At 43.0% G+C, this 16977-nt stretch overlaps 1 long non-coding RNA gene across 1 annotated transcript in view; it reads left to right on the plus strand.

Annotated features, from left to right (window-relative positions):
* Positions 1-1583: 1583 nt before the first annotated feature.
* Positions 1584-16977, plus strand: part of LOC126469566 (uncharacterized) — a 208954-nt gene continuing 193560 nt past the window's right edge. The window contains exon 1 of the long non-coding RNA XR_007586016.1: positions 1584-1667. This is a non-coding gene — a long non-coding RNA (uncharacterized LOC126469566). The remainder of the gene's footprint in view (positions 1668-16977) is intronic.

A 16977-nucleotide genomic window follows, 5' to 3' on the forward strand; every position in this document is an offset into this window, starting at 1 on the left:
TATTGTAAACAGTGTACATAGCTTACTGGTTTATACTGTCAATAATGAAACTTCCTGGCAGCACTACCTACCGGTAGAGCACTTGCCCGCTAAAGGCAAAGGTCCCGAGTTCGAGTCTCGGTCCAGCACACAGTTTTTATCTGCCAGGAAGTTTCGTATCAGCGAACACTCCGCTGTACAGTGAAAAATTTCAGTCTAGAAAATGAATAATGTTACTAGTGAAAAAATATGATGGCTAAAAAGGCTTCAAATAACGGTAAAAATGTAAATAACTGAATGTTGTAAATACCTATTAAAATGTAAATACACGAAGAACATCTTATTTAAAAGCACTGTATGAGAAAATACTTTTCTTATAATAAATTTTATATGTAACGAAATTTTTATATTTGAGTTGCGTTTATTTTCAGACAAAACCGGGACTCGTCTCTAAATATGCAACAATAGCCGCCATGCTGACATTCTGTGGTGCTTCAGACGTCGTCGCACCGCCTGTGTCGATACTTGTCTTGCTGGAAATAAACCCATTTCCTGACTCAAAATACGTGACATGACTGTACGACTCTGTACGCTCGAGCTGCCACCAGTCGTGTGGAGCCTTTGCGATTCTGTACAGCTTTGAGTATGGTCCTCCCAAAACCCATCGATTCAATATTACTATGACAGCTATGGGATCCGATCCAACGCGAGCAGCAATTTCGCGAAATGATAAACTGTAGTCTTGACAGGCAAAATTGTTGTCATTGTAAAATTCAGACGCTCTTCTGATACACATTTGTCCTCTGCTCACAAACAACCCACACTGAAAGGCGACTTCGGAAAGAGAAACCCATTGCATTGACTTTCCTTATATGCAGAACGTAGATTGTGTTACTTAAGAAATTGCATGTGCACGAATTTAGTAGCTGTGCGCTATGTTCGAGATCTGTCTTTCAACAAGAGAACGCAAGACCGCATATTGTCCGCGCTGTTCTGAGCTACCTCGATCAAGTTTTGTCGAAAGACTGGCACACCACAAATCGCCAAACCTACGATTGGCGAAGCAGCGGGGAAGGACGTATCGTTATCTGTCATCCAAGCTCAGATCGACGTGGTACTCAGTAAGGTTATAGTCATAGTTGCTGCCAGAGGAGTCAGTTGTATGTACTATTCGTAAATTTCACAACCTGCATACCCAGATAACCCACAAATTTTATCACGTGCTCTACTACACTGTATTCGAACAATAAGTAAAATTCTGATATTTCGTAACCTTGGTAGTGATGCAATTTAAATGGCTAGCAGTGTAAATAGCATCGAATTAGCGGCTGAAATATACGTCGCTCCGAGTGTCTCCTAAAGTCGATTCACAGCTTCCGACAGTTAGCAGGTTTGATTGATTGACTGACGCGGCTCAGTGAGAGCGTGATCACAAGAGGCAGAGACCAGAGAGCGCAATACTCGGCTGCAGTGACACGCGCGGTGGGCAGACGTTGACCGCCAATAGGGGTGATGCGGATGGGGTGGGGATGGGGGTGGGGGAAGCGACAGGGCGCATGCGCTCCCGAACGGCGTCCCTCCACAGACCGAGACCCGCCGAGCAGCGGCACTTCGTTGCTGGCAGCGTCGTCGTAAACAACGCCAGACGCCTAAGACCAAGCCGACGCCAGCTAGCCCCTCCGACACAGGTGCTGTAAACGCTCTGCACTTGCGTTCGCTATCTGTCAGCAATGATATCATCCCATATCCAGAAACGTTCGTTAGATTTTCGACGCATATGGCAGCTACGGACCACAGTAAAATACTGTTTCGTTTCTATCTAGGTGATTACTGGATTCTAGGAACACTGTAGATGTTTTCTGTAATATGTCTAACTATCATTCGCTGGCAGATAGGAACATTGGCGCTACATGCACTGGCGTCCGCTTTTCGTCAATTTATTTTAAATTCGTCTTTCTTAGACGCATCTCTAATTTTATTCGTAATCCATCATTAACTTAGCATAATATGTACTTAATCCTCACAACGTTCTGTTACTTAAAAAAGCTATGTTACATATAGCTGATAGCATATTTTTGTTGAATTTAAAGCCGCGACGCATGTTATGTATATGGAATTTCATGTTTTTGCAATTTTTTTCAGTAACTCCGTTCACTTGTTCTCAATAATGCCACTGGTTTTTTGTTTGAATATTTCTTCATTTTTTCTTTAACATTCTTAGGCAAGCACGCATTTATAGAGGACTCTGAATGAATGCAAAGGAACATTCACATCCTGCTGATGCTATATTTATCTGTGTATCTAACATGATTCCAACACAAATTACTGTAAATGTAACATATATATGTATATATTTCCTGAGTGTAACATTTCTATCACAACGAGGAGAGTATACAGTCGTTTCTTAAATTGATAGTGCAAACTTTCGTCATTACATAACATACAGGCTTAAACTACTATGGCGACACTGTGTTACAGCTTAGTTGCATAGCGACGTCAGTTTCTGCAACTTTTTTTTTTTTTTTTTTTTTTTTTTTTTTTTTTTTTTTTTTTTTTTTTTTACACGGAACGATTAAACGCCAGAGGCAGCGGCAGAGTGAGATTTTCTGATTTCGATTTTTTCGTAATTTTACACATTCTTCGGTGAAAAAAATTAAATTGTAACGATAGCATAAATCTGACGGTAATGTATTTTATAAATTTAGTTATATTATCCTACGCGCCATAGCGAGTTATTCTCTAAAGAATACACCAAAGACTGAAGTTATTGCGTTCTTTAGCTTCTGATTAAGGAAAAAAAATTTTTAGTTATTTCGGCTTATATTTCTTGTGGGTGAAAGCCGCGAAACAGTGAGATCTACTCGGCGGCCGAAAGGCTGCGCGGCTTTAAAATACCACCTGTAGGCATCGGAACTGCTACACGTGGGCGAAGCACAACCTCTTTGACGTCGTCTAGTCAATAGGCATCACCGTAAAGCGCTACCACATTTATACTCTACAGATTACCATAATATGTAAGGCATGTAATAGGTTGTACCACACACACTGTAATGAAAATAATGGTTATATCTGAAATATCCTTCTATACGTTATAAATATTGATATTCCTTTCGCACTTTGCCGGAAAGTCTCAAGCGATTCATAAAATAATGCCCAACGCTCTTCGTATCCGTATAAATGTTCGAGAGGCATCAACGCCTTTTGAAGTAAATCTATGCTACGATTTGCTTCCAAAATAGTAGCTATGATAAGGCAAATTCTTTAACGTAACAATTTCATATATCTGACGAGAAATTTCGTATTAAAAATACGCATAAAATTTGGTTTTCCTGTTCTTCTTACGATGGACTGATTGAAGAATATTTCGAACGTTGATGTCTTTCTCTTTGGGGAATCTCAAAGGCGTAAATTGGTATCCATGCCCACGTACATCAGAATTTCTGATAACTGCGCTTAAGTTCGTATACAACATGCGATTCGTAGAATATTTACATTGTCAAATCGTTAGATGTTCGTTAAATATAAGCGAGTGAGGTGGCACAAAAGCCCCACACGAAATTCGCATTCGAAAGGACGGCTGTTCAAATCCCAGTCCAGCCAGTCTGATTTTGGTTTTCCGTGTTTCCCTGAGACTTACGGATCATTTCCCCTATCACCCTTATTCCATTAGAGCTTCTGCTCTGCGTCTATTAATTTCGTCGTCGACGGGACGTTAAACCTTAATCTTCAGCTTTTTTCAGAATTTGCGTCCAGGTTGTCAGCGCATTTAATGTGTGGAGATCATCATCAAGGTGTACCAAGAGAAGCAGAAATGGATGTAGAAACGTTTGCGAATAGATGTTAGGTCAATACCGCAGAAAGAATTTACGATACAGAGTATTGTCTGCTCATATTCGAAACAATAATGTTACCAGTTCTCGCAACACTGAAATAATACCGCATGCCTACACTACTCAAAATGATTTGAGGAAAATACACCCAGATGGATTTCGGCATAGCTCCTAGAAGATCTGATTGGTGCAGACATTGATATTAATTCATAGCCTCCTAAGGTAAGTACATAATTAAGCAGTTGTATTCTATTTAGGTAACACATTTTCCCATCAGAATAGCATAAATAATGGAGTGATGCGTTTTTCAGTTCACCTGAAGATCAACAGAAAGAAAATTGACAGAGACTCAAATTGTGGGCCCTTGCCTTTCGTTGGCAAGAGCTCTACCAACTGAGCTACCCAAGCACGACTCACGACCCCTCCTCACAGTTGTACTTCCGCCAGTACTCATCTCCTACCTTCAAAACTTCACAGAAGATCTCCTGCGAAATTAGCACTCCTGGGAGAAAGGACATTGCGGAGACATGGCTTAGCCTCAGGCAGGAAGACGTTTCCAGAATGAATTTTTCGCAGGAGAGATTCTGTAAAGATGGAAGATTGGAGATTAGGAACTCGCGGAAGTGAAGCTGTGAAGACGGGTCTTGATTCGTGCTTGAGTAACTAAGTCGGTTGCGCACTTGCCCACGAAAGACAAAGGTACCGAGTTCGAGCGTCGGTCCAGCACAAGTTTTAATCTGCCAGGGAGTTTAAACAAAATACCTTTACTGTTACAGGCAAACAAAAAATTTAAGCAAGAGTAGGGAGTCTGTTCTAAAGTGGACGTCTTTACACATTTGAGAGAGAGCAGTGCTAGAAAATGCACTAATGAACCAAAAGAACTACTGCCCACTGTAGTGTTGAATACCACCTGCTGGCGTTGCGAGCACGTGACGCAGTAAAGAAACTTCAGGGTGGTTATAGTTAAACTTCTGCTACTTGAGAGGGCTCCCATGAAAACCGAATGATCGTAGGACAATGAAACTTTGTGGAAACATTTGTAAAGATATGCGGAAGAGAAATAACCAATAAAAGATTGAAAGAAACACATTTTAATTTCTACATAGGAGGGTAACATTTGTTAATTTCGTACCATATTTACGTACCAGGTCACAAACGTTGATTAATGTGACGACCATGTGCATCCACGATAACCTGGAGGGGCACCAGAGATACCATTTCACAACTTTTCACAGTACCTTTCGAACGGTGAACCATAGAATATATAGCTGTTGTGACACAGCCGGCCGGAGTGGCCGTGCGGTTCTAGGCGCTACAGTCTGGAACATAGCGCCCGCTACGGTCGCAGGTTCGAATCCTGCCTCTGGCATGGATGTGTGTGATGTCCTTAGGTTTAAGTAGTTCTAAGTTCTAGGCGACTGATGACCTCAGAAGTTAAGTCGCATAGTGCTCAGAGCCATTTGAACCATTTGTTGTGACACAACTCGCGCGGCCCCTCCCGCCGGAGGTTCGAGTCCTCCGTCGGGCATGGGTGGGTGTGTTGTTCTTAGCATAAGTTAGTTTAAGTAGTGTGTAAGTCTAGGGACCGATACCTAAGCAGTTTGGTCCCTTAGGAATTCACACACATTTGACAATTGACATAGCTCGTGCACTGCTTGGAGATTGCCCACTGCGTCAGCCATGGCAACAGTAACTTCTTAAATAATTTGTGGCGCAATTGGCCGTAGGCCTCTCCCAGGAGCAATTCCCAAATTGCCAGTTAATTCGAACTTCCGATTCGCATTGTTCAAGCCCGATGAGGGAAAACGACCTGTCTGTATTCGTTTAATGCGTCGATACTCACGAAGAGCAACAGCACTGTTGCTATTGTTTTGAAGAAACAGCACTACTAGTAGAGCTCTGGTCATCTTGTCCATACCCTTGTAGACTGTCTGCAATTTCAAAAAATGATTCAAATGGCTCTGAGCACTATGTGACTTAACATCTGAGGTCATGAGTCCCCTAGAACTTGGAACTACTTAAACCGCCGGCCGAGGTGGCCGAGCAGCTCTAGCCGCTAAAGTCTGGAACAGCGCGACCGCTACGGTCGCAGGTTCCAATCCTGCCTCGGGCATGAATGTTTGTGATGTCCTTAGGTTAGTTAGTTTTAAGTAGTTCTAAGTTCTAGGGGACTGATGACCTCAGGAGTTAAGTCCCATAGTGCTCAGAGCCATTTTGAACTACTTAAACCTAACTAACCTAAGGACATCACACATATCAATGCCCGAGGCAGGATTCGAACCTGTGACCGCAGCGGTCGCGCGGTTCCAGACTGAAGGGCCTAGAACCGCTCGTCCACTGCGGCCGGCAACTGTCTGCAACTGTAAAGCATACTGATGTTTGTGTTTGAACCCTATGTCGTCCACCAATACCCGTCCCTAACGTTCAAGGAATGACACTAGCACTACTAACAACGCAAGTTTTCCAGTGCACAGTCTGAAATCATTCTTATTAAGTTGGTTGACCATACGGTAAGTGGTTTTCCGTCTAAACCATCTCAAGTAGCGGAAATTTAATTCTAACCACCCTATACATGAACGGCGAAGAGATGAACTGGCAATCGTTCTAGCGACACCTGCAAATGGAGAAATCCTGTGACATTAACGACTTTGGCTATGGCCTGCGAACGAGCGTATCAGGAATCGCGAAGTTGGGTGGTTATTCACAACAAATGTTGTAAGCATCTATGAAAAGTGGTCGAAGGACGTCGAAACCACGAGTAGATGACTGTGTGTTGGACGTGCATGCCTCGTAACGAAACGTCTGTCGAAGCCGAGCCTGCTCTGCGAAGGCTTCTGTGGCTGATTGGACGACAGAGTACACACCTGACTCACTCACAAGTGATGGAGAGCACCGTTTAGCGCACATAGCTGAACATGGGCTCCGAAGCAGACAATCCACACGTGTTCCCATGCTGATTCAATGACATCGTAAATTACGATTGCAATGAATACTTGATCACTTACGTTTTGTTAACCCAAATCGATGGCAGTGTCCGAATACGCCGTCATCCAGGCAAACAGCTGCTCGAAGCATGCACGGCCGTATAGACACAGGTCGATGGGTGGAATATTAAGCTGTGGGGGACGTTCTCCTAAGCTTCCATACGACCCGTGGTAGTAATTGAAATCATCATGGCAGCTGTCGACTGCGTGAACGTTATTACGGACAACTTGCATCCTTTCGTGCTTGACGCAGTGGTTCGACACTGGACTCGCATTCGGGAGGACGGTTCAATCCCGCGTCCGGCCATCCTGATTTAGGTTTTCCGTGATTTCCCTAAATCACTCCAGGCAAATGCCGGGATGGTTCCTCTGAAAGGGCACGGCCGACTTCCTTCCCCGTCCTTCCCTAATCCGATGAGGCCGATGACCACGCTGTCTGGTCTCCTTCCCAAAGCCAACCAACCAACCTTCGTGCTTGAGTCTTCGCCGACGGCGATGGCATCTTCCAGCAGCATATCTGTTCCTGTCACAAGGCCAGAATCGTTCTAAAATATTTTGAGGAGCATGACAGCGCACTCACGCCGATATCTTTGCCACTAAATGTACCTAATCTAAGCCCAATGGAATATATCTGGGACGCTATCGGGCGCCAGCTTCGCACCAACAAACCCCCGTCCCGTAATTAACAGGGTTTGGGTGATCTGTGAGCAGACATGTGGTGTCACGTACCAGCAGAAAATTAACAAGAATTTGTCGAGTCTATGCAAAGTAGAGTCGCTGCTGTTATTGCGTTCCAGTGGTTGGCCAACTTGTTATTAGGCAAGTGGTCGTGATTTTTTAGCTCGTTGGTATATTCAGTATCGTGCTGCTCCACCATTTATAATCTGCTTGCTTGGATCCCTCTTGGTATGCTGTTCACAACGTGTTCGAGACGTTGTTGCTGAAGTCTGGCCATTCTTCGACGGTGCCTCTCCTGAGATCATCACGTATATGAGAAGGATTACTGCGACAGTGCACTGCAAGTCGCAACCGATGCCAAGCATGGTCAAGCAGTTTCATGTCAGAAGCTACCACAAGTTACTCCATTCAGTTGATTCCTGCAGCCTGGAGGAGGGTCTTGTCGAGGTGGTTGCGCTATGCTCTAGGGTTATATTGGTTAAAATGGCTCTGAGCACTATGGGACTTAACATCTGAGGTCATTAGTCCCCTAGAACTTAGAACTACCTAAACCTAACTAACCTAAGGACATCACACACATCCATGCCCGAGGCAGGATTCGAACCTGCGACCATAGCAGTCGCGCGGTTCCGGACTGAAGCGCCTAGAACCGCGTGGCCACCGCGGCCGGCTCTAGGGTTATATTCTTGAAAGACGAACCCATAGACGAAATTTTAACAGCAAGGATGTTCAGCAGACTGGAGAAACCTATCTCGATACTACACAGCTGATAAATTACCGTCGCTAGCGATGAGACGTATCCGATATTTGTATATGATACCAGTCCAAACATGAATGATATACCTCCCTGCTGAACTCCAGGACTATGGTACTTAGCCGCCTCATATTCTTCTACAACTATCAGCTGTTCTTCACACTAATTTAAAATTTTCCCTCACTTGCCAAAATAACGGGTATTACAGACAAGTACATACAAAACGTTTATTAAACATCATAATTTGCGTTCCTTATATAGGATTTTGTTCAAAATTCAATTTTAAATATTCTCTCAGTTTCCAAAAAAGCGGGCGCTACAAATAAGCACATATATCACATTCATTAAGCAACATGGTTTACATTCTTTGTATAGGATTTTGTTCAAAATACAGTTTTAAATTTTCTCTCAAGTGCACAGCTGCTCGAAATAAAGGATTTATCTGTTTTGCATATTATCTTCTGCTGTTTTTGGTATATTTTGGCATACTTCCTGAGAAAAAGCAACCTCAGTCTCATTAGTGATTCAAGATCATGGATGATGTGTAATAATGCTACCGCTTTCACAATATGTTCTGCATTTTCTACATTGGTTTCGACAGGTTTTTGCAAAATTCATAATTTAACCTCTATGGAACGACATGAACATTCTACAATCATTCTCGACAGAGAGCTTATAGCCTTTTTGGAAAAGAGCTCGTTAAATGTTTCTTTACAGTAAATTCTACATACCCTAAAAAACATATGGTCACTTGATACACGATCATGGCAAAAAATGTACACTCCTGGAAATGGAAAAAAGAACACATTGACACCGGTGTGTCAGACCCACCATACTTGCTCCGGACACTGCGAGAGGGCTGTACAAGCAATGATCACACGCACCGCACAGCGGACACACCAGGAACCGCGGTGTTGGCCGTCGAATGGCGCTAGCTGCGCAGCATTTGTGCACCGCCGCCGTCAGTGTCAGCCAGTTTGCCGTGGCATACGGAGCTCCATCGCAGTCTTTAACACTGGTAGCATGCCGCGACAGCGTGGACGTGAACCGTATGTGCAGTTGACGGACTTTGAGCGAGGGCGTATAGTGGGCATGCGGGAGGCCGGGTGGACGTACCGCCGAATTGCTCAACACGTGGGGCGTGAGGTCTCCACAGTACATCGATGTTGTCGCCAGTGGTCGGCGGAAGGTGCACGTGCCCGTCGACCTGGGACCGGACCGCAGCGACGCACGGATGCACGCCAAGACCGTAGGATCCTACGCAGTGCCGTAGGGGACCGCACCGCCACTTCCCAGCAAATTAGGGACACTGTTGCTCCTGGGGTATCGGCGAGGACCATTCGCAACCATCTCCATGAAGCTGGGCTGCGGTCCCGCACACCGTTAGGCCGTCTTCCGCTCACGCCCCAACATCGTGCAGTCCGCCTCCAGTGGTGTCGCGACAGGCGTGAATGGAGGGACGAATGGAGACGTGTCGTCTTCAGCGATGAGAGTCGCTTCTGCCTTGGTGCCAATGATGGTCGTATGCGTGTTTGGCGCCGTGCAGGTGAGCGCCACAATCAGGACTGCATACGACCGAGGCACACAGGGCCAACACCCGGCATCATGGTGTGGGGAGCGATCTCCTACACTGGCCGTACACCACTGGTGATCGTCGAGAGGACACTGAATAGTGCACGGTACATCCAAACCGTCATCGAACCCATCGTTCTACCATTCCTAGACCGGCAAGGGAACTTGCTGTTCCAACAGGACAATGCACGTCCGCATGTATCCCGTGCCACCCAACGTGCTCTAGAAGGTCTAAGTCAACTACCCTGGCCAGCAAGATATCCGGATCTGTCCCCCATTGAGCATGTTTGGGACTGGATGAAGCGTCGTCTCACGCGGTCTGCACGTCCAGCACGAACGCTGGTCCAACTGAGGCGCCAGGTGGAAATGGCATAGCAAGCCGTTTCACAGGACTACATCCAGCATCTCTACGATCGTCTCCATGGGAGAATAGCAGCCTGCATTGCTGCGAAAGGTGGATATACACTGTACTAGTGCCGACATTGTGCATGCTCTGTTGCCTGTGTCTATGTGCCTGTGATTCTGTCAGTGTGATCATGTGATGTATCTGACCCCAGGAATGTGTCAATAAAGTTTCCCCTTCCTGGGACAATGAATTCACGGTGTTCTTATTTCAATTTCCAGGAGTGTATTTCAGATATTTTTAGTCATCCCATTTTTATCGCATGTCGGAAGGGGAATCCATCAAAAACACCTGCGTCGCTCCCCTTGGCATAGGAGCCTAAATTCACCATAACAAACCCATAATTTGCATCAGTGACAACTAATAATCAAACCGAAAAGGATTTATAGCAATAATAAACGGAACCAGATTTACTTGGATTTTTAATGCGATTGTGTTTTCCATCGATACTGCCAAGACAGTTAGGGAATTGCCATTTGTCCCAAAAGCATTGTGCTATTTTTTAACGTCATCCTCTGTTGACTCCGGCAAGTAATACATTAACGATGTTGTCCATAGACTTTTGCAAAGTTCTAGAACGATTGCGTAAATAGCCATTCTTCTTAATCCTGAAATAAAGAGCGAGTTGGCGAAACTGTATAGTTTGAATCAAATTACAGACTAGGGACCGATGACCATTGCAGTCTGGTCCCTTTAATCCCACAAACCACCCAAATTACAGACTTGGTTTTATAGTGTCCATATACAGGGTGGTATATTGATCGTGACCGGACCAAAAATCTCACAAAATAAGCGTCAAACTAAAAAACTACAAAGAACGAAACTTGTTTAGCTTGAAGGGGGGAACCAGATGGTGCTATGGTTGGCCCGCTAGATGGCGCTGCCTTAGGTCAAACGTATATCAACTGCGTTTTTTTAAATAGGAACCAACATTTTTATTACATATTCGTGTAGTACGTAAAGAAATATGAATGTTTTAGTGGCGCTGTAATAGTTGCAAACATATGATTCACAATTTTAGACGAACAGTTGGTAACAGGTAGGTTTTTTTAAATAAAAATACAGAATGTAGGTACGTTTGAACATTTTATTTCGGTTGTTCCAATGTGATACATGTACTTTTGTCAACTTACCATGCTGTTACAGCGTGATTACCTGTAAATCCCACAATAATGCAATAAATGCTCAGAATGATGTCCGTCAACCTCAATGCATTTGGCAATACGTGTAACGACATTCCTCTCAACAGCGAGTAGTTCGCCTTCCGTAATGTTCCCACATGCATTGAAAATGCGCTGACGCATGTTGTCAGGCGTTTTCGGTGGATCACGATGGTAAATATCCTTCAACTTTCCCCACAGAAAGAAATCCGGGGATGTCAGATAGGGTGAACGTGCGGGCCATGGTATGGTGCTTCGACGACCAATCCACGTGTCATGAAATATGCTATTCAATACCGCTTCAACCACACGCGAACTATGTGCCGGACATCCATCATATTGGAAGTACATAGCCATTCTGTCATGCAGTGAAACATCTTGTAGTAACATCGGTAGAACATTGCGTAGGAAATCAGCATACATTGCACCATTTAGATTGCCATCGATCAAATGGTGGGCGATTATCCTTTCTCCTATAGTGCCGCACCATACTTTAACCCGCCAAGGTCACTGATGTTCCACCTGTCGCAGCCATTGTGGATTTTCCGTTGCCCAACAGTGCATATTATGCCGGTTTACGTTACCGCTGTTGGTGAATGACGCTTCGTCGCTAAATAGAACGCGTCCAAAAAATCTGTCATCGTCCCGTAATTTCCCTTGTGCCCAGTGGCAGAACTGAACATGACGTTCAAAGTCGTCGCCATGCAATCCCTGGTGCATATAAATATGGTACGGGTGCAGTCGATGTTGATGTAGCATTCTCAATACCGACGTTTTTGAAATTCCCGATTCTCGCTCAATTTGTCTGCTACTGATGTGCGGATTAGCCGGTATGGCAGCTAAAACACCTACTTGGGCATCATCATTTGTTGCAGGTCGTGGTTGACGTTTCACATGTGGCTGAGCACTTCCTGTTTCCTTAAATAACGTAACTATCCGGCGAACGGTCCGGACACTTGGATAATGTCGTCCAGGATACCGAGCAGAATACATAGCACACGCCCGTTGGGCATTTTGATCACAATAGCCACACATCAACACGATATCGACCTTTTCCGCAATTGGTAAACGGTCCATTTTAACACGGGTAATGTATCACGAAGCAAATACCGTCCGCACTGGCGGAATCTTACGCAATACCACGTACTTATACGTTTGTGACTATTACAGCGCCATCTACCACAAAGCGAAAAAAGTGGTCGAACTAAAACATTCATATTTCTTTACGTACTACACGAATATGTAATAAAAAATGGGGGTTCCTATTTAAAAAAAAAACGCAGTTGATATCCGTTTGACCTATGGCAGCGCCATCTAGCGGGCCAACCATAGCGCCATCTGGTTTCCCCCTGCAAGCTAGACGAGTTTCGTTCTTTGTAATTTTTTTGTTTGATGCTTATTTCGTGAGATATTACGCCCGGTCACTATCAATGGACGACCCTGTATAATGAAACGTTGTTGGTAACATGCGAGCTTACTTCTTGGGTAGCAATATTCAACAATTCAGTTCTTCATACAGATGGTGAAATTCTCCGTTAATATTGGAAATTTGTGGTAAGGTCTTATGGGACCAAACTGCCGGGGTAATAACGAACTGCAGATTAAAACTAAACAGATTGCAAAAACGTGGGAAATGAAGGATATGAGACCTGGATAAGTTGAAAGAACTGCTTAATCAAACTTAATTAACTTACGCTAAGGACGACACACACACACACACACCCATGCCCGACGGAGGACTCGAACCTCCGACGGGGGGAGCCCTTCGGACCGTGACCAAACGCCTCAGACCGCGCGGCCCCGTTAATATTCCTTTCCATATATACAATTTAAGCTAGTAGTATCATCCCTTTGTCGTAGAGGATGTTTCTTCAGTATTTCAATTTTAATATACAAGTCATTAAAAACGTCCTTCATCTGTCCATAATGAACGTACTTGTGCTGACTGGACCGGCGTGCTGATGGCGGAATAACGCGTCTATTTCCACGAACTGTTCTCGACTGAGCTGCTTAGGTAGCGCACTCGACGCCAGCACGCTCAAATAAAATACTTCAACGTCTGTTTCCTACATTCTGCTGTGAGATATGTCTCTTGGTTCAGTTTTAAAAACAATTCCGGTGTTTTAGTTGCATTTCATGCGCAACAATGTAGGACCTAAACTGATCCAAACGAAGGAAGCCAGTGACAGTATTTTTCACTGTAAAACCTTCAAATTTTATGCGATAGCCTACTTAGAAATTAAGTATCATAATAACTATGAGCAGTTTCGAAGACACAGACACTTTATCATCAAGCTGCAATGTAAAACTATAAGATGCGAAAAATATCAATTTTATGAACCAATAAGTTTCCTCAGAATCGAATGAAAAGTAATGTATAATGGCTAAAACGCATAAACCGAAATAAGTATTTTTTTTTAATTTTTAAAGTAAAAGGAGAATCTCTACCGAAAAACTAACAACAGCGGATGCTGTAGCTTTGCCTCATTAATATACAATATGTTTTACAGAAGGAAAGTCGGAAAACCCATTTCTCACGTGTAATGGGATCGGCCGCGCTGCGCAGGTAGGACAGAGTAGCCGCATCACACAGCTTTGTATTGGATCGCTCGCCTACACTCGGAATCCCGCGCTGCGCTGCGTATGCATCTGACCGCTCACGAAGGGAGAGGTGGAAGTGCTGTGATCTAATTACTCTGTGCTACGTGCACAGTCCACCCGCGAGGCGGCTGATGAAAATACATGAGAAAAGTTAGTTTTCCAAACAATTTTCTCTAGAGGGCAGCCACAGCTCAGACAGATTGTGAATAGCAATAACAGCAGTCAATAACTATTCGGGTTAGCATAAAAATTGCATCTCTTAAAAGACAAGAATGAAGTCCTTCCGAAAGCCGCATGGCTGTATGAAACAGCATTATTAACACTACCGGTTTCACGTCAATATAGACGCATCTTTAGGTTTATAATGGTTACATTTCCATACTCTAAACCAACAATTAAGGAGTTCCAGCTTTTAGGAAGTTGTCCACGTTAAGAATCAAACCGCACTGGTAGGTTGTCAAATGAAATTGAGTACACCCAAAAGATGCTTGTCAAAATGTACAAAGTTCATTAAACAGTGATGCTTTGTTTATTTTGAGAAGCATCTTTTGGGTGTTCTCAATTTTATTATGACAGCCCACTACTGTGGACTGACTCTTCATGTGGACATCTTCCCGAAAGCTGGAACTCTGTAATTCCCCATCTACAGTACAGAAATGTAACCTTATAAACCTAAAGATGAGTCTATACTCTTGTGAAACCAGTAGCTGCGAATAAAACACCTTCATACAGTTATGCGGAATTTAGAAACACATAATCAATCTTGACTTTTTAATTGTTATAATTTTTATGATAATTTGAATGCTTATAAAGTGTTGACTGCTGTTATTCGCAATTAGTTTTGCGATCTTCTAGCTATAAAGAATACTGTATTTAATGAAACTAAGCTACATCAACTCATGGAGTTAGTATTTTGGGCAGAGTGTCTCCTTTCGTTTTAAAAAATAAAAAACAACTTCTTTCGCTTTTGTGCGTTTTCTTTACTATAAAATACTTCTCATTCGGTTCTGAAGAAAGTAATCGGTCCAAAATATTTACTTTTGCACATCTCATAGTTTGACAAAACAGCTTCGTAATGAAGTGTCTATTTTTTGGATATTCGTCAAAGTTACTATGATATTATTTTCTGACTAAACTTCGCAAAAAATTTGAAGGATTTACAGTGAAAAATGTGGTCGCTGGGTACTATACTTTTGGTTCATTTTAGCTGCGACATTACCGCTAGCATTAACTAACATATCAAAATAGTTTTTAAAGTTGTAACTAAGGCCATGTCTAAATCCACTACGGAGAAAAAAGAAGCTGAAGTATTTTATTTGTTCGCGCTGCCTGAGAGCACCACTTGCACGTTCCCTGCAGCTCACAATCAGTTGATGGAAGTATATGCATTATACCGCCTTCAGAACGCCCGCCCAGTCAGCACAGTGCTTTCAGTATAGACAGACGAAGACATTTTCAGTGGAAAACTCGCATTTTAAGTATCAAATAATGAAGAAACGTTGTGCGTGACAAGGGAATGAAAGTAATAATATGTATTTTGAAAGGCCTATACATGGAGAATTTCACGATTTTTATGAATAATTGTAATGTCAACCTTTACTACTCATTGAGTAATCTAGAATGCTAAATAAAACGTTTGATAGTGTAGTGGAGCTATAAAACCTGTTCTGTAATTGAATTCAACTGATACGGTTCCGCCAACTCGATTTTTCTTTCAGAATTTCAACAACGGCTGATTCCACAACTGTTGTAGAAGTTTGTAAAGCTAGATGGATAACACTGTTAACAAACCACATGCTCGAACCAACAGAAAATTACTTTAAAAAAATTGCACAACGATTTTGGAACAGGTGGCAGTTCTGTAACTGTCTTGGAAGTACTGAGGGGGAACTCTTTCGCATTACAAAACCCAGTAAATCCTGTTCGATGTATTATTGCTACGCATTCTTCTTTTCTATTGAACTATTAACTCCACTGATGCAAATGTTAGGTTTTTTAATGCTGAATGTAGGCTTCTATGGCAAACGGAATGACGCAGGTGTTTTTGATTACTGCCCCCTTCCGACACCCAATAGAAATGGGAACACTAAAAATATGTAATAAGAATATCTTCCAGCACAGGCTAGAAAATGTCCATATGATATCCTGGGGGATGCAGAATTTACTCTAGTAATGAGGCCTTTTCCGGAAATGACAGATACTGTAGGATACGCTGAAGAGAGATACAACTATCGGTTATCTTGGGCAAGAATGGTGACAGAATGTTCTTTTGCTTACATAACATATAAATTTAGAATATTGCTTAAACCTATCGAAACTAATGTAAAAAATTCGGCATATATTATGAAACCTGTAACAGCGTTCCTGATCCTGAATCAATAAATGTATCTGAGGCTGCATTTTTCCAGGATGCGTACCGAAATATACCGATAATAGCACAATGCAATTTACAAAATATATATCACGCTACATCACGAGCAGCTCTGTAAAATGAGAGAAAATTTTAAACTGTATTTTGATCAAACTCCTATACAATGAATACAAAATACGCTGCTTAATAAATTTGTTGTATGTGTGCATTTGTAGTACCAATTATTCTTGCATCTTCCTCCCATTCACGATACGATATTAAAAGTTACCATAATTTTTATTTCTCATCTTCTACAATACATAACATTCTTGAACACCACTCATCCACTGACACTGTAAGTTAACGGCAGACCGTGTACAATTCGAGGGAAAATATCAAACACACTGGTCAAGTACTTTCGCCGTATCGTGCGGTATTCGATGACCCGCGTGTGTGCACTCATGTGGGCCAATTCCATTTCTTTCATCTGTCTGATATTATCGTGCGGTCACCGCACCGCGTTCGTAACAGTTCGCTCACGTAGGCAGATATTCCGTGTTTTGCGTCTCAGGATCGAGACTGAAGGTTCGAATAACGTTCTGTAAATCCGCTAATTCGTTTGTCGACATCCTATGCTGACGAAATTTCTTGACGTAAAGCAATAAT

This window comes from Schistocerca serialis, chromosome 3 (assembly GCF_023864345.2).
Source record: "Schistocerca serialis cubense isolate TAMUIC-IGC-003099 chromosome 3, iqSchSeri2.2, whole genome shotgun sequence".
Lineage (NCBI taxonomy): Eukaryota > Metazoa > Arthropoda > Insecta > Orthoptera > Acrididae > Schistocerca > Schistocerca serialis.